Below are 9,538 nucleotides of genomic sequence, written 5' to 3'. Positions count from 1 at the left end.
AAATCACAGTGAGCCTTAAAAAAGCACTTACTATTTAGACTTAATTTCACAGGAACATGCAGCAATGTTTAATGTTTACATCTGAAGGTGTAGTAAAACTAAAACAGATTTGCAGCAATCCTTTTGTATTTCACTGCAGTTATTATTATAAACATTTAGAACACACTAAATTGCACAGTACAAGTTACACAAGTTCTTTGCATGAAAGGTCACCCGGCAGTTACCAGGCTGGTCACCAGGCACTCCTAAAAGGATTCTATGCAACACAAATACGTCTTAAAAACAACCAAGAGGTGTTTCTCAGAATATAACCACTCTTAGTCACTGTTATACTGGAAAAATACGTTTTGGATTCCTCTGCAAGGACATTTTTTTTCTTTCTCCTACACATTCTCCATTTCTTGCCCCACAGTTGGGAGGTCCTGTCGGCCTCTGAAATCGTGCTCATCACCAGGATTATTGTTATAGCTAACACAGAGCGTGCTTCCATGGCCCCTTACATCTGCCAACATACACTTGGTGCACAGTTCTAAGGGATCATTAGGTCACGTACTTGGAAGCGTGCCCGGTTCGCTGGGAGCACCTGCTCTCTGATGTCTCTCGGAGCAGCGCAGGGTGCACTGACCTCGGACAGCGGGAGGGGATTCGTTGGGTCCGTGCTAAGCAAAACACTCTCTGATATTGTTGTATAACTGTGAGAGTTTGTTTGATCTGTTAAACAGACTTCATTTATTTATTTCTCCTTGCATTACTCCAGTCCAGTACTTTGTCAGCAAGTTGGTCGGGATTCCTTTTGGAGTTGAGGTGTTAGATGCCTCAGGCATACCCAAGTCAGAAACTTGTTAAACATGCTTTTACATACACACAAAAAAGGAATGTGTTCTTGTGATGGTGATTTATGACGGGTGTTTTTTCTTTGTTTTCTCTTCTCTCCTGCCATACTAATTTTAAAGGCTTAATCAAGTCAGACCTGCGGAGACAGAAGGCAAACGCATTGGCCAAGGAAGCTGTGAGTATGACAGTCAAAATGAACGTGACAGCGCCACAAACGTTGCCTCCGAGAATGGGTGTGTGAGTGAGTGTGAGTGTGTGTGTGTGTGTCCTGGTGTGAGAGCAAGGGTTGTGTGTTCCTTGACAAAGGTAATCCTAATGCCAGTTCTTCCCCCATCCTCCTTCTCCTCCATTTTTAACATGTGCTCCTTGTTTTTTTTCCCCTCTCACTTGTTTGTAAAGATCAAACTCAATAGGCCTCCACATGTGGATGTGTAAGGTATAGATTTTTTGCACATGTTGTGAGGAGCATGGCTTCATCTGATAGGGTAGCGTATTTGTCTTTTATCAGTAGGCCATAACATGACGTTTGTTGTTTGTTCTCACATTAAAAAACATGTTTATGCCCTAAAAGTACAAAACACCAAATTGGCTGTAACACGTTACATAATGTCAGGCCAATATTTTAGTCATACATTTCAAAGGTGACACATTTACTAACAAAAGTAGATTCACATAACCACGAATGACTGTTTGCTGTGATAAGCAAATGAATGACACAATTCCAGAAATAATACGTTTAGAAGTAGACCTGTCCAAAAATATTAGCACCTGTTTTTTGGATGTGATGTCTCAGCTGATTCATATATTACCACATGTTATGTGTGATTGAACTGTGAATTATCACAGAAATAATCACTAGTCACATTTTTCCACCAATCAGCTTCCTTAAAAATGGTGTCTTGCTTTGTGAACCACATTTGCAGGAACCCTCCTATTGGCTCCTCAGTGCCATCAAAAAAAGCCTCTGGTGACATTGACCGGGTATACACCACATGCTGTATGTTTAGTCAGCAACTTTGTGACATCATAAATTGATTAAAATAACTGGCCCTAATTAATTGATAAAAATTGGGCGTGATACACTTGAACATTGGAGCCACAGACTATCGCCACTATGGACGGATCCATAGCAATAGTGCCAATCTTATAGCCACTGTTCTGATTCTGTTCCAGTAGTCACTTCGTGGGGGGGGGGAAAGTAGTCCTCTTACTTTGACCTTTCACCTCCCATAGACTTGTCCTGTGCAGCAGTGGTGGTACCCATGGCTACCCATGAGTGTAAACAATGTCACCAGACGGCGTGAGAATGCTTCTGATGGTATAGGGTGTCTGATATCTGTGTTACCCCTACTGTACCCACATTCTTTATGCACCTCCTCCTGCTGTTGTTGCGCCCCTCCTCACCTCCTCCCCCACCCCCACCCCCACCTCCTTTGCCAGGCGGCGAAAGAACGTATCGAGGGGAGAGACTACGGCACCACGGCTCTGATCACCCCTCCACAGCTCTGATCATAAACTTCCCCTCACCCCCATTTCCCCACCCCCTTTTCCCCTTTGAACTTCCCCCCCTGTCCTTCAAATCCACGCCACCACACCCAAGGTAGGAGCTAGCTGGCGGCTGATCTCCCACCCACCCATTCATTCATTTTGCCCCTCTGATCCAATACCCCTCCTCTTCCCACTCTCACACCCTCCCCTCCATTACTTCCAGCCGGCTTGCTTGTCATAGTCAATCGTGTTTAAACACAATCACATACATATACACCTGTTTGCACAGACGACATACACTGACATGATTTTCACCATTTGATTGGTAGATATATTCTGATGGTTTCGCCCTCAAGCTCCCCAGTAACAGTTTTTAATTCTCACATGACTGTCTAAGTCAAGGAGTTCTTTTGCCCCCTTGTGGCTAACTAAGGAACTGAACATAGGGGCACATATAAGAGAGCTTCAAAAGCCCTTACTCTGCTATAATTAGTATGACCCCGTGCTCCAGTATGGTTCAGAGCGGCCTCCAGATACATTGTCTGAGCCTTTTGCACTCTTTACATACAGGGCTATTTATGTGATGCTATTAATGAGAAGCATTCACTTTGCCATCTGTAGTTTCCCTTCTCCCTGCTCTACCACACCGGACTGAACTCACTCATGCTAGTCTTTACCAGCCAAAGTCTACATGAATTGACACATGTTCAGATACCCCAGGATAGTGATAACATTTCAATGTACATTGTATTTGTTTGTACATTTTGTTTTTGCAAGTGATCTACAGTTAATCTTAAGGTATATATTTCATTGGTAAGAAAGCTCCCTGGCAATCAAACTAAGGGGCTTAGTGTTGGAACATTACTCTGCAAGCTGAGCAACAGAAAAAAACATTTTGAAATTTATCTCATTCATCATTTCATTTTGAATTTGTTGAAACATGTGTATTGCTTGTAATATTGGAAAATATGACTTCATCAATTTTATGAATGAACAAACTTATCTGAAGTGAAATAGACAGTACATATACAGTGGCTTGCAAAAGAATTCATCACCATTTTTACAATTACAAAAGATAATTACAAATAATTTCCCAATCAGCGAACATTTATTAGGTTGTGACTTTGACTTTGATATTGGAGAGCTGTTTTTTTTTTTTATTAAACGTTGCTCCAGGCTATGCAGCAAACAATAATTCCTGGTTGCTGTGGTTGTCTAGTTGCTATGCTAGCTAGCTCGGGGAACTGATAAATAACCCTGAACTGTTGAAATGGCAGAGTGCCATTTTCATAAAATGATACCTATTAACCAGCTTTACCAGTTATTTAGCTGATGTTACAGTCTCCTCAATTTAACTGATAACATTATAAATGGATAAAGCAGAAACCCTCAGGATGCCTGTGCAGCTTCATATTAACACGAGTTCATATGAACACATTAACACGAGTTCATATTAACACATGCAAGCATCTGCCAACTATTAAGATTGTTCCCTAAGCTGAGATGGCTAGGAGAGTTAAAAAGCTTCGATAGGTAGAAACCCTCTGGGTGCCCTTTTGAAGCTTCATATATTAACATAAGTTCATATTACACATGCTAGCAACTATCAACTGTTAAGATGGTTCCCTAAGTTAGAGATAGCTAGGATAGTTCATTGCTACAATAGGTTAACTGGCATGAGACCTCGCCATGTTTTACATTTCTTGCGGAGGTTCGTGCTCTGGAACATCCCACTAAATACAGTTAGGTGAAAAAAATGCATTACACCCGTTACTTTATCCTTATGGTAGACTAAGTGTGAATGCATTTTCTTTTTATCTATCTCATTTCATTTTTACCTGATACATTAATGGAATACATCTGTGAAAGAGCAGAAACCCTCAGGATGCCTGTGCAGCTTCATATTAACACAAGTTCATATGAACACATTAACACGAGTTCATATTAACACATGCAAGCATCTGCCAACTATTAAGATTGAGATGGAGAGACCCACTCACACTTTACCTGGCAGAGTTCCTGTGTGCGTTACTAACTTCCAGGCCAAAAAATGTGTACAGGCCGCACCTGCATATTAACCGCAGGGCTGCAGAGATTTTGCAAAATCAATATATAAACCGTGGGCAATGGTCCGAAAATTACAGTAGAGATCTTCTTCTGGATTAAAAAAAAAGGCTGTTTTAAGGGTCGTCAGCCAGGTTGTGAAATGACAGAAGGAATTAAGACTAAAGTGAGGAAATGACTACAAGAAAATATCCAGGTGTTCAATTGAGCACCATTGGATCCATATTAATGAGGTGGAAGTTGCATCACACCACCCAGATGCTATGTAGAAGAACCTGTCCACCAAACCAAGCATCTAAGGAAGATATTAACGTGACTGAAGCCGCCACTGTCCACCCTGAAAAATCTATCAAATTCAGTGGCTGGAATTGGGGTGCAGGTGTAGGAGTCCACAACAAGAGCTATCCTTAAAAACTAAACTCTATTGGAGGGTGGCAAAAAAGCATTGTTTTAGAAGATCCACATGAAAGCATGTTTGGAGGTTGCCTAAGATGTGGGGAAAGGATTTTATAGTCGTATGAGACCAACATTTGTGGCCAATCCTTAAATCGCTTTTATGTGGCGTAAATCTAACACTGCCCAAAAACAGCAAAGTGAATATTGTAGAATGGCTCAGTCAAAGGCCTGATTAAAATCCTACTGGGAATCTGTGGCATTAAAGTCCAAGACCGCCATCCCATCAACCAAGAAGGAAAAAATACCACAGAACATTATGCAAATATTAATGTATAGGGGTTACTTATGCAAGCAGAATATTTTTTTATATAGTTGTTTATTTATTTAAAATTTTCGTACACAAAAAATTAACTAATACTAAATATACTACAGAATTAGTGTTCACAAAGACAATGCTGATTGTAAAAATATGTGTAAGATGACTCAGGGTGGTTGAATAATTTAGCAAGTCACTGTACATACATTGCTGAAGTTCAGAAAATCAACAGGTACAATTAAAAAATAAACAGTTTTTTTACCCTGAAGATGACAGCGAAATGTTGCCAAACAGAACTGTGACAAGTGATGGTATGTGGCACTAAAAAATGTCATTCTTGCACACAGGAAAACCAGAACGGAGCTGTTCGTTCTTCTGCCATTTTGAATGAAGTCAGGCTGTAGAGAAGATGTGGGGGTGTCCTTCTGTTGTACTGAGGGAAAACCACATGTGCACAAAACCAGACTTGAAGCTTTGAAAGTCATCTCACAGCACAAAGAAACTTCAGCGGCTTATTTTTTGTTTGTTTGTTTAACGTTTTTATCATCATTACATTACTAGCATCTTTAGAAATGTGTCAAACGCTCACTTGATTTTTGTAGAATTTTTCGGGTAATGGTTTGTAAATCATCAATTATTAGTGCCTAGCGTTCAAAACGATCCTTTCACATATTTAGATACATGACTTATTTTTTCTAATCAGACATGTCCACAAAACACTAGCCATAGAAATCTCTTATCTAGTTCTTGTCACTATCTTCTTCATGTTTAAGGGGTGTGGGGTTTTTTATATATATGTTTGAAAAAGATAAAGTATGTGTTCTGCTTAGAGTTTGAAGAAGAAAATGTAATTGTATCTTACAGTGGGGTCAATCACTGTATTCTTTCTGTAAAGCACATGAATTTGATCATATTTATACCACCTCTGTGAAGTGATTTTAAACTTTGGCACAAATGTATGACAATAATGATAACAAGTTGAAAGTTTTATATGATAGCGCTTTTTGTAATTTGACATTTACTGATTTGTATCTGTTTGCACAGATAAAGATGTGTAATAAAAAAGGAAATTAAGTTGAGTCTTTGACATCCTTCTATCCAGTAGTTTCAGCTAAGTCGACAGATCATAACACAGCATCATGAAAAGTCAAGTTGACCTGAAATGTCTTGTGTTGGGCCTATAATTCTATTAGTGGGAGATGAGTTGATTTGAGTTTTGATATTTTATTCTACCCATGCTAACATTGGGGAGATTGTTATACTAGTAATTAAAATAATACATCATCAGAACATGTCACTTGCAATGACCTACATTGAGCTCAAAGGTTATATAAGGATTCAGGATGGTTAGGGCCAGATGTGATTTTGCCATAAGTCATAGAACATAAACATAACTAAACTTTGCTGTGGCTTTGAATCCTAGCCAGACATCCAGAGCAACTAGCCCATCAGAGTGAGGACTTTGCCCTCGCCGTGCACTGCCCAAATCTAACTGGGTTCTTATTTTCTAGCTTAAATCTTGATCCTTGGCGTGAAGGTAGGGAGGGTACCCAAAAGTGGCAGTTGAATGTTTTATTTCTCAGGAGCACACCAACACACTTTAAGAGAAGCTCGAATTCTACCGCACCCCTGCTGATAGCTGTCAATCACATAACAAGTAGAGCTTCATGACAAGGCCAGTGGCAAGATTTACTTTTCATATCAGGTGGGCTGGGCTGGGGGTCTTTGTAGGGTAAAGGATTTTATTCAGACTTTACCATGAAGAATACTGATCTCACCTAATGGTACAGACAGAAAAATGTCCATCTATAATCACCAGTGCATGTGTAACGAGTGGTCAGTATAGAGTCTTACCCCATCCAAGTCCTCTGTGCTGGACATTTCCTTGCCCTGGGAGGTTGCTTTCCAGCTGGTAAATTAATGCAAGGGCCAACAAAGGAACCAAGGTTTCAGGAGTTGGTTTATACAATTGGCTAACCTAAGCAGTTTTCCACATTGTATAAGGTTAACTAGGTCTGTTCTTAATCCAACTGCATCATTTTCAAACTCACAGTATCTTATGGTCATTTAAAGGCGAAAGAATTTCATGCAATTTCTCCCACCTCACAAGTGAAAACGCAACCGGTTGATTGCAGGGAAGACTGGTAATTAGCTACCTATGAACGACAGAACAATTCAGGTGTGGTTCTGTCCTCGATCGCTCTGTAGGTCTGCCCTTGCGTTCCATTTCAGCACAAGTGGATGGGTTTTTTGGCCTGCGTGACTTTCAGCTACATTATGACATCCACATTAAACAGTTTAGCTCTAAAAATCGCTGTTTTATAGCACAGGATATAATATATCTTTGTTGTCATTGCACATGTACAACGAGATTAAGTTTGCACCTTCCATAATCGGTGCTATAAAAGAACAATAAATAGCAATAAAGTAACGAACAGTATAGCCTCAACAGTGTCCGACAGTAGTAAACAGTGCTCACGTCACATGTGCAATACAGCCGCAAATTCAAAACAGTACAGAAGTGTAGAGATAGTCTTTCTAAAAACCCAAAGGGGATTAACATTTGTATCCAGGTGAAGGACACGCCTCTAGAAATATTGGTTATGGTTATTGATAATAAAATATATTATGTTGTATTAATATATCAAAATCTGACCTGCTCATAGTGAACCTTCCAGATAGAAAAAAGCTCACTGGAGACAGAGCTAGTCTGCTGTCCGTTTGCTCATCTGTTTTCGGGCCGTCCAGTGAGTAAACATTGTAAAACATTTTTGTTCATTCATTTAACACTTTTTCATTCACCTTCACCAACCCTTAACATTTATATAGATGTTACCAGATTGCATAGGCGTCAATTTCGCTGGGAACATGTCCCCATCCCTTTTTGCGATCACCAATTTCGTTCAAAGTTGAATTATATGGAATCAACATTTGTATTAGGTGACTATGGCCATCTGTTAGTGCGTGTGTGTTTTCTTTACTTTCTGCAAACATAATAAATAGGTTACCTCACACGCATGCTTATCGTGCCAAGCGCAAATACCAACGGAACTGAACTGAATTTCTTCATTCATTTATACTTTTTCATTCCTCTTCACCAACCCTTAACATTTGTATAGAAGTTAGCAGCGTGCATAGGCGTCAGTTACGCTGGCGACATGTCCCCATCTCTTTTTGCAATCACCAGTTTCGTTCCCCCCACTTTTGACAACTGAAAATAAAATCTCGCGACAATGAATATAAAGCTTCTTAAACAACGTGCTTAATCACCGTGGAAAGATGATAATCGAATTGATACACAAAAATGAAAGTTGCGTTTAACGTTTGTCAAAGTGTTTACAACCAGGGGCGGAACTTGAATGATCAGAGGTGGTGGGACAGTTCTATTCACGCACACACCTTCCCGTCCCTGATAGTCTACTATGAAAAACTTGTTTGTACACTCAAGTAGGTCATTTTTAGACCGTCGTGTTCAGTTTAGTTTGTTTGGTGGAAAATAAAATCAATGATCCAGTAATTCAAAGTTGAATTATATGGAATCAACATTTGTATTAGGTGACTATGGCCATCTGTTAGTGCCTGTGTGTTTTCTTTACTTTCTGCAAACATAATAAATAGGTTACCTCACACGCATGCTTATCGTGCCAAGCGCAAATACCAACGGAACTGAACTGAATTTCTTCATTCATTTATACTTTTTCATTCCTCTTCACCAACCCTTAACATTTTTATAGAAGTTAGCAGCGTGCATAGGCGTCATTTACGCTGGCGACATGTCCCCATCTCTTTTTGCAATCACCAGTTTCGTTCCCCCCACTTTTGACAACTGAAAATAAAATCTCACGACAATGAATATAAAGCTTCTTAATCAACGTGCTTAATCACCGTGGATAGATGATAATCGAATTGATACACAAAAATGAAAGTTGTGTTTAACGTTTGTCAAAGTGTTACAACCAGGGGCGGAACTTGAATGATCAGAGGTGGTGGGACAGTTCTATTCACGCACACACCTTCCCGTCCCTGATAGTCTACTTAGAAAAACTTGTCTGTACACTCAAGTAGGTCATTTTTAGACCGTCGTGTTCAGTTTAGTTTGTTTGGTGGAAAATAAAATCAATGATCCAGTAATTCAAAGTAGAATTATATGGAATCAACATTTGTATTAGGTTACTATGTCCATCTGTTAGTACGTGTGTGTGCATATTTTATCTCACCTGTGCAGGATGTCCTGAGTCCCTCTCTTCCTGCCCTGTCTTGCGTTAGATGGAAGGCAAAGGGGCAGCTGGGTTGTATTATTCTAATTTGAAGGAAAAGCCATGTGCTTATTTAAACCCGTATCAGTAGACACTAAAGATCGCTGCCAGTGAAGAAAAATGACACCGTCTAGTGGTACAAATAGCAATAGCAATAGGGACTTTTACACACTTGAGTAATTAC

The 9,538-nt window shown here is 39.8% G+C and overlaps 1 long non-coding RNA gene across 1 annotated transcript; it reads left to right on the top strand.

The window, feature by feature from the left end:
* Window positions 1-6: 6 nt before the first annotated feature.
* Window positions 7-6,172, top strand: LOC122132154. The gene is made up of 2 exons (XR_006152169.1): window positions 7-1,009; window positions 5,446-6,172. It is a non-coding gene; the product is annotated as an uncharacterized LOC122132154 (long non-coding RNA).
* Window positions 6,173-9,538: the final 3,366 nt, after the last annotated feature.

The sequence above is a fragment of the Clupea harengus genome, unplaced genomic scaffold (genome assembly GCF_900700415.2).
Source record: "Clupea harengus unplaced genomic scaffold, Ch_v2.0.2, whole genome shotgun sequence".
Lineage (NCBI taxonomy): Eukaryota > Metazoa > Chordata > Actinopteri > Clupeiformes > Clupeidae > Clupea > Clupea harengus.
This window is presented reverse-complemented; position numbering and strand designations above follow the sequence as displayed.